Below are 13,026 nucleotides of genomic sequence, written 5' to 3'. Positions count from 1 at the left end.
TTTTTTTTTTTTGCGGTACGCAGGCCTCTCTCACTGTTGTGGCCTCTCCCGTTGCGGAGCACAGGCTCCGGACGCGCAGGCTCAGCGGCCATGGCTCACAGGCGCAGCTGCTCTGCGGCATGTGGGATCTTCCCGGACAGGGGCACGAACCCGTGTCCCCTACATCGGCAGGCGAACTCTCAACCACTGCGCCACCAGGGAAGCCCTCTGATTGCATTTCTGAATACGGCCTGTGGCTTATCATTTATTTCCCATAGACACTGCTGAATGAACTTTTATCCTGAAGCTTCATTTGTTTAAAAGAATATTAACATAAAAGAATCATCACTAGAGCTCCGAGGAAGATATATTACTCCATTTTTTTCTAGACATCTAGTAGCAGAAAGCACATATTTTATTAAAAAGATTCAAAAGATTATTGTTTACAAAAATGACTCATAGAAACCTGGTTCACAATTGATTTCTAAAACATATAATGGGAAGAATAAGTCATAGAGTGGACATATGAGGAACTGGGAAATCCTTTTTTAGTCAGTGTCTGATATACCCAATCTTCTAAAAATCAATTTCAGTCTTGACCATTCTGGGATAGTTTGATAGGGAAGCTATTCAGCCAAAAAGGATGCTCAATAGGGAATCGTTAGCTCAGCATATAATATCCACACAAGGGAAGGGGTAATTTTAGAAAATTAGGAGCCCCATATCTCAAAGGTAAGGCATTCCTAAGGTGATATTTTTACTTTTGTATATGGTTTCTCCTTTATGCATATAAGGGTTCTCATTTTCAAAAACCTTGGTTTGGCTTGAGGTAAAATTCGGTTACTTTTAATTTTGTATCTTTTCCATAGCGGTGTAACTCTGCGGTCAAAAATTCTTATTCACCCTTCATATGAATGTGGCTGACTCTTTCTCTTTTCTTTCTTTTTTTTTTTTTTTTTGAATTTTCGAATTTTATTTTATTTATTTTTTATACAACTTTTTCTTATTAGTTATCTATTTTATACATAGTATATATATACCAATCCCAATCTCCCAATTCATCCCACCACCCCCTGAATGTGGCTGACTCTTCCTAACATTATTTGGAGGAAGGGTGAGAACACTATTACTATTCTGTCCACATGGTAGTCACCTAAATTCTGGTCACACTGATGAAAGAAAATATTCATAAAATTCCATATTCCAATTGGAATTCCTTATATTACCGAATGAACTGACCTTAATGTGAAGAACACGTTACACATATAATGATTTGCAAGAGGGCCTTCATATTTAATCTTTATACCATTTGATTCTCCTCACAAACATGCTATATAACTGATCCAAGGCTAAAAATGACTAAAACTCCCATGACTCTTCCTGCTGATGGTTTCTCTGAGCTGGTACAGAGTTAAAAATGTAATTTCTACAAATGAAAAATTGCCGTTACTGAAATTCAACAATTTCATGGTAATTATCCATCCATATTTCCTTTTTATATGCTTTCATTTGGATAAAATTTCATTTAATATCATCAAATAAGTTGTCTTTGGGGCACAGTGATTTTCATATTGTCAACTAATAACCAGTCAGGTGTGTGTCTTGGTGTTTCCCAGAATCACCCTTTATTCCTTTTCCTCTTTAAGTCAGTACTTTCCTTCTTAGCTTCAGGAATATTTTATTCTGAAGAGGCAAAATATCTCCAAGATTTTTAGGAAAAGAAATTTTGTTCTTAAATCTGTGGCCAATTTTAGCTGCCAAAACTCAACCTCCTGTTTACTCATTCACTACAGGAGAGCTTACAAACCAAGCTCTAATCTCACCAATTCACAAAGAGTTCTGGAAATCCCACATACCTATGGGTGGGATCCACTGAAAGGATGTAGACAGGTGGCTCTCCTACTTAAGCAGGCATCAGAATCACCTGGTAACTTGTTAAAACAAACTGCTGATTCAGTAGGTCTGATCTGGGCCCAAGAATTTGCATTTCTAGCAATTTCCTGGATGACGCTGATGCTGCTGATTCCATGACCATGATCTGAAAACCGCTGCATAAATCCCTGTGCATTAACCTCCAGTCTGGAAAGATACTGACTTTTCTCAACACACACCAACTTTAAGGTTAAAAAGATTAGAAAAATAGCTAAAACCCTCAAGAATTCGTTTGCAGCCCTCACCTACTCTAGAGATCCTGGATTCCATCATCACTCGCTAAAGTCACTGCTACTGATTCTATGGCCTTCTGGATTCTGGATCCTTTTCCCTTGCCAAGATTTTCAGAATTTTCCACATTCCCTCTGCTTCATTACTAGACCACTGTTGCCCTTGTCTCAGGATCACATTTCTGTTACTGATCTTCTGATTCGGATAAAAGCCCAATGAAGGAAAAACTTAGCTCCTTTTCTGAAGGCAGATGCAAACTGCTCACCAGGTCATGATTTCTCTAAAGCACTTTTAAGAGTTCAACATTTATTAGCAAGTCAGTAAGTCCCTCTTCATTTTAAAACCTCTCCATACTCAGAGGGAGGGGGCAATCTGGTATTAGCCTCTCTTATTGCAAACACTTTAATAGCTTGTGAACAATTCTGAGAGGTAAAAACACGTCCTCCATAGACTAACGACTGCAATGGAGACAGCATAAGGGCAGGAAAGGTGGGAATGTGGCTGGACTCACATCCCCTTACAGTCATCTTAATTTATTCCTCTGCACTCCAAGCCATTTACAATACACTTAAAACATAGCTTAGGCTCTATTAGAGTCCCTGGCACAAAGCAGGTTTGCACACAGCACTGTTTTTTTGGTCATGGAGCAAAATCATGTACTGATTACCTTATGTCTAATACTGTATGTGAGATAGTTCAGGGAGCAGTCATGAGTAATCTTTATCAAAACACAAAAAACCCTTTCTGAATGATCTTCTCACAGCTAACACAATGATTTAAGACAATGCCAAAGCATATTAACAACTACAATTAATTTATGGTAAAAAGCAAGGATTTAAAAGTACCTTGTTAATACAAGTAAAAACACACTGTATTAGATATCAGAGATCACCTGTTTCACTTGTGCAGCCCAGTCTCCATGTAACAGAGTCAGAGAGGAAAACTCAGTTGTTACAATATCCAAAATGGTGTGGCCATCCTAGCACCTAAGTAGACAGAGAACACGTGTCAGCCATGCTTGCCATTGTCTGGTTTTAGCTCCCTAATTTACACTTGCCATCTCTGAACCTCTAAGGCCTCTTCCCCTGTCACATTTGGAAAACAGAAAACCTCATACTGTAGAGCAATGAAATTGATTTCCATTGGCCAAATATAACAGGAAGGCTTCTTGCTTCAAAAGCACACCTCGGGGGCTTCCCTGGTGGCGCAGTGGTTGAGAGTCCACCTGCCGATGCAGGGGACACGGGTTCGTGTCCCGGTCCGGGAAGATCCCACATGCCGCGGAGCGGCTGGGCCCGTGAGCCATGGCCGCTGAGCCTGTGCGTCCGGAGGCTGTGCTCCGCAACGGGAGAGGCCACAACAGTGAGAGGCCCGCGTACCCCAAAAAAAAAAAAAAAAAAAAAGCACACCTCGGGGTTTCCCTCAGGGTCTTCCCTACCTCAGGCACCAGAGGCCACAGAAGCAAGAAAGGCCTTTGTCAGTCCACACACAGACCAGAATGAGTCAGGAGCGGCCTCTTCCGCTTTCCAGGCACCGTCCTCACCACCTTCTTCCCCTCTCCTTAGGAAAAGCTCTCATTTCAACACTTAACACTTGTTGACTGATGAGACCTCAGGGTAAATGAATGTCAATGCTTCATCTCAACCAGGTGTTTACTTTTATATATCTTATCATGGATTAGAGATCGAAATGCTTTCTCCCCTTATGGGGATTTTAGCCATCAGCAAGCAGATGGAGTTTGTAGGGAGCACCTAAGAACCACTTTCTGGAAATGGAGGGGAATGTGATGGGTAGGAGGCAAGAGCCACAGGACAGCAGTGCCCCAGGAACACAGCCTCAGGGACTGGAGCCCTTCTTTCCCCAGCACGAATATCTCGTGCAGTCTCAGCCTGAATGCAGAGGCTTTCCTTTCCTTTCCCACCCTTTGACCCCACCCAGCCCTGCACCAAGTACTCAGATGCCAGCCTCTTAGGCTCATTTGGACACATGGGGGTGTTTCTGGTTGTCACAAGGACTGTGGAGTAACCCTAGCATTTTCTAGACTTCCTTGCTCATCTTTTCAAACTGGGCAGAGGGGGTTGGGTTCACTCTATGTGTGCGGATCAAAGGTGGTAGCTTTGCATTATGGCGTGCATGCGTATGAGGGGGCTAATTTTATTTTCCTTCCAATGTTATTGAGATATAATTGACATACAGCACTATCTAAGTTTAAGGTGTACAGCGTAAAGATCTGCCTCTTCTACATCATGAAATTATTACCACAATAAGTTTAGTGACAACCATCACCTCATATAGATACAAAATAAAAGAAAAAATTTTTTCCTTGTGATGAGAACTCTTAGGGTTTTCTTTAACAATTTTCATATATAACATACAGCAGTGTTAATCATATGTATCACGTTGAACATTACATCCCTAGTACTTATTTATTTTATAACCAGAAGTTTGTACCTTGTTATCACCTTCAGATGCCCCCTCTCCCCCGCCCCCACCTCTGGTAACCACAAATCTGATCTCTTGTTCTATGAGTTTGTTTGGGTTTGCAGTATTATTGACCTACAACATTATGTTAGTTCCCATTACACAACATAGTGATTCAATAGTTCTATACATTCAAAATGATCACCACAATAAGTCTAGTTGCCATCTGTCACTATACAAAGATATTACATTATTATTGACTATATTCCCCACATTGAACATTTCATACTTGTGACTCATTTATTTTGTAACTGGAAGTTCATACTTCTTAATCTCCTTCACCTATTTCTCTCATCCCCCTTCTTCCCTCCCCTCTGGCAACCACCCATTTGTTCTCTGTATCTATGATTCTGTTCCTGTTTTGCTATGTTTGTTCATTTGTTTTGTTTTTTAGGTTTCACATAAAGGGAAATCATACAGTATTTGTCTTTCTCTGTCTGACTTTTTTCACTTAGCATAATACCCTCTAGGTCCATCCATGTTGTCACAAATAGCAAGATTTCATTCTTTTTTATGGTTGAGTAATATTCCATTGTATATATATATACCACATATTCTTTATCCATTCATCTATTCATGGGCACTTAGGTTGCTTCCATAACTTGGCTATTGTATATAATGCTACAATGAACAGTGAAGTACATACATCTTTTTGAACTAATTTTTCATTTTCTTTGAATAACTACCCAGAAGTGGAAATGCTGGATCATACAGTATTTTTATTTTTCTGAGGAAACACCATACTCTTTTCCATAGTGGCTGTACCAATTTCCATCCCCACCAACAGTGCACAAGGATTCACTTTTCTCCACATCCTCGCCAACAGTTTTTATTTGTTGTTTTTTTGATAGCCATTCTGGCAGGTGTGAGGTGGTGGTATCTCATTGTGGCTTTGATTTACATTTCCTTGGTGATTAGTGATGTTGAGCATCTTTTCATGTGTCTGTTGGCCATCTATTTGTCTTCTTTGGAAAAATTTCTATTCAGGTCCTTGCCCCTTTTTTAATTGGGTTGTTTGTTTCTTTGATATTGAATTGTATGAATTCTTTGTATATTTTGGATATTAACCCCTTATTGGATATATTGTTTGCAAATATCTTCTCCCATTCAATAGGCAGTCTTTTCATTTTGTTGATAGTTTCCTTCACTGTACAAAAGCTTTTTAGCTTGATGTAGTCCCATTTGTTTATTTCTGCTTTTGTTTCCCTGGCCTGAGGAGACATAGCCAAAGAAATATTGCTAAGACCAATGTCAAAGAACATACTACCTATGTTTTCTTCTAGGAGTTTTATGGTTTTAGGTCTTACATTTAAGTTTTTAATCTATTTTGAGTTTATTTTTGTATAAGATGTGAGAAAGTAGTCCAGTTTTCCCAACGCCATTTATTGAAGAGGCTGTCTTTTCCCCCATTCTATCTTCTTGCCTCCTTTGTCATAGATTAATTGCCCGTATAAGTGTGAGTTCATTTCTGGGCTCTCCATTCTGTTTCATTCATCTATGTGCCTGTGTTTGTGCCAACGCAATACTGTTTTGATGACTAAAGCTTTGTAGTTTAGCTTGAACTCAGGGAGCACGATACCTCTTGTTTTGTTCTTTTTTTCTTAAGATTGTTTTGGCTATTCAGGGTCTTTTGTGTTTCTATACAAACTTTAGAATTATTTATTCCAGTCACGTGAAAAATGCCAGTGGTGTTTTAATAGGGATTTCATCAAATCTGTAGATTACCTTGGATGGTATGGTCATTTTAACAATATTAATTCTTCCAATCCATGAGCTTTTAATCATGAAAATGTTCAAATATGCACAAAAGAGTAGTATAATCAACTAGCATATCACTTCAGTCCTACACATGATTCACTGTGCATTTCTATAACATAAGAACATTTTCTTACATAAGCACAACACCACTGCTACCCTTAATAAAATTCCTTGATATCATCTAACATCCAGTCCATATTCAATCCTGAACTGGAGAGAAATATTTTTATTTTGTATGGATAGCAGGAAAACAAATAATATAGAAAAAATGATTATAGTAATATGATTATAGATACTGAACAACTATCAAAGGGAAACGAAACTTAAAAACATTTGGTTTGTTTAGCTGTATTAAAACAATACTAATTAAGGCAATTTATTCAACTGCTTGATATTTATCCCCAGTGACAACAGATCATCATAACAATTATGCATGTCATTAAATGTGCCCGGGATTACAGCTAGAAACAAATAGAATGCACACAAGTAGTACAGGAATCTGCTTGCAACTTGAAAATTGTTTACTTCGAAAGAAATAGAATTGATCTGGATAATCTGCGTTCAGACCCAGGGAAGTGTAGTTGATACCAAGGGTACAAAAAAAATTTTGAACTTCATCAAACTCCTGACAACCTTCTCTCATTACCTTTGCAATGATACATTATACTCTTAGCTAGGTGAGAAAAATGCTGATATGAAACTACAGCACCAGTACAAAAATGCAATTGTTCTGGGACCTCTGAGGAAGAACTCTTTTCATATGAAAATCTTGGAGCCTGGAGGACCAGTTTTGCACACTGTAGCTGTTTAATAACTCCTCTTCCTTCTCCTCCTCCCTATGCCCACCTCAGTTTGCAGGACTGCACAGGTGAGGGCTCAGAAGACCGACCTGGAGCAAATTCCTTCTCATGACACAGTTTGTCATTTGGAAAACACTGATGGTTACATCAGAAGGCTTTCTGCAATGTTACTGCACTACCTTCACAGCAAATTTGCACAGTCCTTTCTAAATCTAGATTTAAAAAGGATGTACTTATTTCAAAGGAAAAAGGATTAAACAGAAGGTGAGGGGGAAGCTCCAGGCACTTAAGTCTCCTTCCACTCTGGCAGTGAGTGTTTGCCGTTAAGGCAGCCTCAGACCCTTGTTCTCATCCTCTCCAGGCCTTGTGTGCACTTGGTTCTTTGGACACAGAATCTAGTGAACTCAGGGACCCCAACTTACCCCAGTGGTCAACCAAGACTGTCTTAGAATTCTTCTGGCAAAAGTAACCTCAGAAATGTTGACCTCAACTCATTACTGAGGTTGTAAGCATAACTGGGCAGCTTTTGTTAAGTTCACATTAGCCTCAGCCTTCTGCAAAAAGGGGAAGAAAGAAAGAGGGAGTGAGGGAGGGAGGAAAGGAGAGAGGGAAGGGAGGGCTGAGCTTGGAAATGGACTCTCTGAAACCAAAGTACTGGTGAACTTGTTAAAGATTTTTAAGTCTGACAGGCCAGCTTTCCCAAACCACGGCAGCTGTAAAGGGAATATAATTATACTTAGCAGAAGCCACCAGAATTTTGAAGTTACCCTAAATTTAAAGCTTCTGGGAGACTTAATTAAATTTAATGAAAACCATAGCTGCTAAACAAAGATGTTGTAGCTCCCACTTAGTTATTCCTGAGATAATTAAGTAGCAATCATGAAGACATACCTCAGCTTTCACATTTAAGCTGCTAGGTAGTAATGCCCAAAGTCTATAAATAAGGTAATGCTCTCTTCTTTTCATTAGCTAGTACCATTGTCAAACTACTCATCTGTTCCTGTAAGAAAGAAAATCAGAACTAGAACAGAAGGAAAACATAAGAGGAGAGGGCTTCCCTGGTGGCGCAGTGGTTGAGAATCTGCCTGCCAATGCAGAGGACACGGGTTCGAGCCCTGGTCTGGGAAGATCCCACATGCCGCGGAGCAACTAGGACCGTGAGCCACAACTACTGAGCCTGCGCGTCTGGAGCCTGTGCTCCGCAACAAGAGAGGCCGGGATAGTGAGAGGCCCGCGCACCGCGATGAAGAGTGGCCCCCACTTGCCGCAACTAGAGAAAGCCCACGCACAGAAACGAAGACCCAACACAGCCATAAATAAATAAATAAATAAATAAATAAAATTTAAAGTAACAAGCAAAAAGCAAGCCCTTCCAAGTTCATTAAAGGAAATGTTTAAAAAAAAAAAAGAGGTGAGAAAAAGGAAGTACAGGGAAGTTATCCTGAGTGTGATATAGGGTAATATTCTAGCCAACTTCAAACCCTTGAGCTCCTCCACCATCCCCACCACTCCCTCCTGTGGCATTTCTTTTGTTTTTTAAAAAATTGTATGTTGTCTGCCATGGCAGAATTAGTACCCAGTTAGTTCAGGTCAGGATGGATGTCTGTAAATCACAGCACCAGAATATGTGGCTCGTTGTGCTCCCATGGTAATCTTAACCTGGACTATTTATATGTAGAAATAATCATGATCCTTTTGATGGATTTGAGCAACAGGATGGTAGAGATAGAGTGAAACCTGACCCCAGGCAGAAATTCTACTCTCGGACTAGTACAGGGAGGAGGGGGAGATGAAGTGGCCTAATCTGCCTTCATGGAGGCCAACCAGACAGTCCAGGACGGGGTGCGCAAACAGTAATGTGCATCAGAATCCCCTGGAGGGAGATTGGGAGACCCTATCCTAAGAGTTTCTGATACAGTAGGTCTGAAGTTGGGCCCCAAAACTTGCTTCTCTAACGAATTCCCAGGAGACACTAATACTGCTGGTCCAGAGACCATATTTTGTTTTTATTTTTTTACTTTTAGTTTTTTTGTTTGTTTTTAATTGGGGTATAGTTGTTTTACAATGTTGTGTTAGTTTCCACTGTACAGCGAAGTGGAGTTCCCTGTGCTACACAGCAGGTTCTCATTAGTTACCTATTTTATACATATTTGTGTATATATATCAATCCCAATCTCCCAATTCATCCCACCACCCACCTTTCCCCCCTTGGTGTCCATACATTTGTTCTCTACATCTGTGTCTTTATTTCTGCCTTGCAAACCAGTTCATCTGTACCATTTTTCTAGATTCCACATATATGCGTTAATATACGATATTTGTTTTTCTCTTTCTGACTTACTTCACTCTGTATGAGTCTCTAGGTCCATCCACATCTCTACAAATGACCCAATTTTGTTCCTTTTTATGGCTGAGTAATATTCCATTGTATATATGTACGACATCTTTATCCATTCGTCTGTCAATGGGCATTTAGGTTGCTTCCATGACCTGGCTATTGTAAATAGAGCTGCAATGAACATTGTGGTACATGACTCTTTTTGAATTATGGTTTTCTCAGGGTATATGCCCAGTAGTAGGGTTGCTGGGTCACATGGTAATTCTACTTTTAGTTTTTTGAGGAAGCTCCATACTGTTCTCCATAGTGGATGTATCAATTTACATTCCCACCAACAGTGCAAGAGTGTTCCCTTTTCTCCACACCCTCTCCAGCATTTGTTGTTTGTAGATTTTCTGATGATGCTCATTCTAACTGGTGTGAGGTGATACCTCATTGTAGTTCTGATTTGCATTTGTCTAATGATTAGTGATGTTGAGCATCTTTTCATGCATTTGTTGGCCATCTGTATGTCTTCATTGGAGAAATGTCTATTTAGGTCTTCTGCCCATTTTTGGATTGGGTTGTTTGTTTTTTTGATATTGAGCTGCATGAGCTGTTTGTATATTTTGGAGATTAATCTCTTGTCGGTCACTTAGTTAGCAAATATTTTCTCCCATTCTGAGGGCTGTCTTTTTGTCTTGTTTATGGTTTCCTTTGCTGTGCAAAAGCTTTTAAGTTTCATCAAGTTGCATTTGTTTATTTTTGTTTTTATTTCCATTACTCTAGGAGGTGGGTCAAAAACATCTTGCTGTGATTTATGTCAAGAGTGTTCTTCCTGTTTTCTTCTAAGAGTTTTATAGTATCCGGTTTTACATTTAGGTCTTTAATCCATTTTGAGTTTATTTTTGTGTACGGTGTTAGGGAGTATTCTAATTTCATTCTTTTACATGTAGCTGTCCAGTTTTCCCAGCACCACTTATTGAAGAGCCTGCAGAGACCATATTTTGAAAACCACAGGTCTAAGACATACTGTCTCAGAAGTCTAGAAAACAGAGGCATGTTTGGGAAATGGTTTGGTATTAGGTGAATCCAATCCGAAACACAGAAGATATGGTTGAGACAACTAGAAAGCAGATGGGTAATGGGTGAGTCCCAGAAATCTGCCCCATAAGGGCAGGCCCTTCACCATCAGATGAGGAGTAAAGTCTCACCCTAGGAAAAGTGAACAGAGCTGGGTGGGGTCCCATAGCCATGATCAACCTGCTGAAATCAGATCAGGACCTCAGCCCTCAAGGGAACCAGCCGATAAGTTGTAGGAGGTCCCCAGGGGCTGATGGAATGAATCTGGGACAGAGAGCTTCAGGGAAGGGAAGCTGGGAGCATCTCCTACCCGAAAGAAAGATCTGACCCGTCTGCAGGTAGACTGGAACACATGCTCCCTCTCCTGGCATCAGATCTTTGACAACCAGGACCCACCCTACACCCCACACAGACAAACTCTTGCCTGCAAGTGCTCCAGGCCCTGACAACCCCTGTATAAGTAAGCAAAGCACCTGCATCACTGAACTCTACACTCATCTGACTACATTTAGAGCATTGTCTCTCCCAATTTAATGACTCATAAAGCACAGAACTATAAAGTGGTCTTATTAAAACAGTTAGCTAGTGGGAAGCAGCAGCATAGCATAGGGAGATCAGCTCGGTGCTTTGCGATGACCTAGATGGGTGGGATAGGGAGGGTGGGAGGGAGGCTCAAGAGGGAGGGGATATGGGGACATGTGTATGTATATGGCTGATTCACTTTGTTGTACAACAGGAACTAACACATTATTGTGAAGCAATTATACTCCAATAAAGATCTATTTTAAAAAAACATTATTCATTTTCATCTAACTCTAAAAACAACCCCAAGAGATGCACCACAAAAACAGCCAAGAGGAGGGATGCTCAGGCATCACAGGACTGGCTCTCAGACCCACCATTGTGTGAAGCTGGGATTGGCCTCCTGACTCCAAGGTTAACATTGCTCCCCTTAGTTCATATTCCCTCCCTTTTGAAAAGGATTTGTTTGTGGGGTTTTTTTTGGGGGGGGAGTGGCTTGATTTTGTGTATTTATGTGTGTATTTATTTTTATTAGTTCTTGTGAAAATTTTAATTTTTTAATTTTTATACACTTTTTAAAGGTTACTTTCTATTTACAGTTACTACAAAATACTGGCTGTATTCTCTGCGTTGTACAATGTTATCTTTTTTTTCAACTGAAATATAGTTAATTTACAATGTTGTATTGGTTTCAGGTGTACAGCACAGTGATTCAGTTATACATACATATATATCTATTTTTTTCAGATTCTTTTTCCCTTACTGGTTATTACAAAATACTGAGTATATTCCCTGTGCTATACAGTAGGTCCTTGTTGGTTATCTATTTTATATATAGTGGTGTGTATATGTTCATCCCAACCTCCTAATTTATCTCTCTCCCCTACCCGCCTTTCCCGTTCAGTAACCATAAGTTTGTTGAAAACAATTTGAACTAACTCTACAGGAGAAATGTAATCTCTCCTGCTTCATTAAGCAAAAACAAAAATCAACAGATTATACCAGAAAACATATTACATCATTACACTCAATTATGTAACACTTAGCACAGCCTGTTTTCCTAAGGAAGTCCCTCCCTGCCTTAGGAAAAACAGAGTTCTCTATCACTAGAGGTGACCAAGAAAAGGCTGCACAAATACCCACCAGGTACATCAAAAAAGGAATTCAAGCATCCAGTGGGATGGATATTGACTGATGTTTCATTTTATTGATTTTAAATTCTCTTAATTTCTCTATTAAGCTCATTTTTAAAAACAGACTCAACATCTCTATTACCATTTCCATAATTTTTATGTGTAAAATATTTCTGTGGGCACAGTAACTTAAAAGACAATGAAAATTCAGTATTTTCAACGCAATGTTTAACATAAATGACAATGCATATTTTCATACTTGCCAGTCTGTTTATTTTTGACAAGTTGAAGTACCCGGTAAAATGTTTCTTACCAGAATCCATGGGTTTAGAATTCCAAAATTAGAACAATACCCATACCTCACAATCCTAAGTGTGTGTATTTCTTGCCCAATGGTATTTTTACTATCTGAAAGTGTTTTCTTTAATCTTCTTTGATGCACTTTCTCCTATTCTTTCTATTGCTCACACTGCAAACTTTGAAAATAAATGTCCTTAGGCATCAACTCTGTGATGTTTACTAAAAAACCTGACAAATTTTTAATTGTATCATTACAAATTCTGCTTGTTAAACCCAAGGAAAAGTATAGGTATATCAATATTTTAAATGGAAAGCCCATCAAGGCAACATGCCACACAGACTTAGGAGATTAGTGACGTGAGCTGGGCTTGATTCCTGGCGCCACTACATCCTAACTTTGTGACTTTGGGAAAGTTTACTCTCTGGAAAAAAATGATGAAAATTGCACATAACTCACAGGAATAGAATGCAATCATGTACGTGGGGCACC

The 13,026-nt window shown here is 39.5% G+C and overlaps 1 protein-coding gene across 1 annotated transcript in view; it reads right to left on the bottom strand.

Moving 5' to 3' along the window:
- The window catches only part of FAM170A (family with sequence similarity 170 member A), a 48,830-nt gene extending 45,774 nt beyond the window's left edge, over positions 1-3,056 (bottom strand). Inside the window, exon 1 of the mRNA XM_024740432.1 lies at positions 3,035-3,056. The gene's annotated coding sequence lies outside the window, so the exon portion shown is untranslated. The remainder of the gene's footprint in view (positions 1-3,034) is intronic.
- Between the last annotated feature and the right edge of the window lie 9,970 nt (positions 3,057-13,026).

The sequence above is a fragment of the Neophocaena asiaeorientalis genome, unplaced genomic scaffold (genome assembly GCF_003031525.2).
Source record: "Neophocaena asiaeorientalis asiaeorientalis breed wild unplaced genomic scaffold, Neophocaena_asiaeorientalis_V1.1 scaffold922, whole genome shotgun sequence".
In the NCBI taxonomy this organism is placed as follows: Eukaryota; Metazoa; Chordata; class Mammalia; order Artiodactyla; family Phocoenidae; genus Neophocaena; species Neophocaena asiaeorientalis.
Note: the sequence above shows the minus strand (reverse complement) of the source record. Positions and strands in the feature narration are given on the sequence as shown.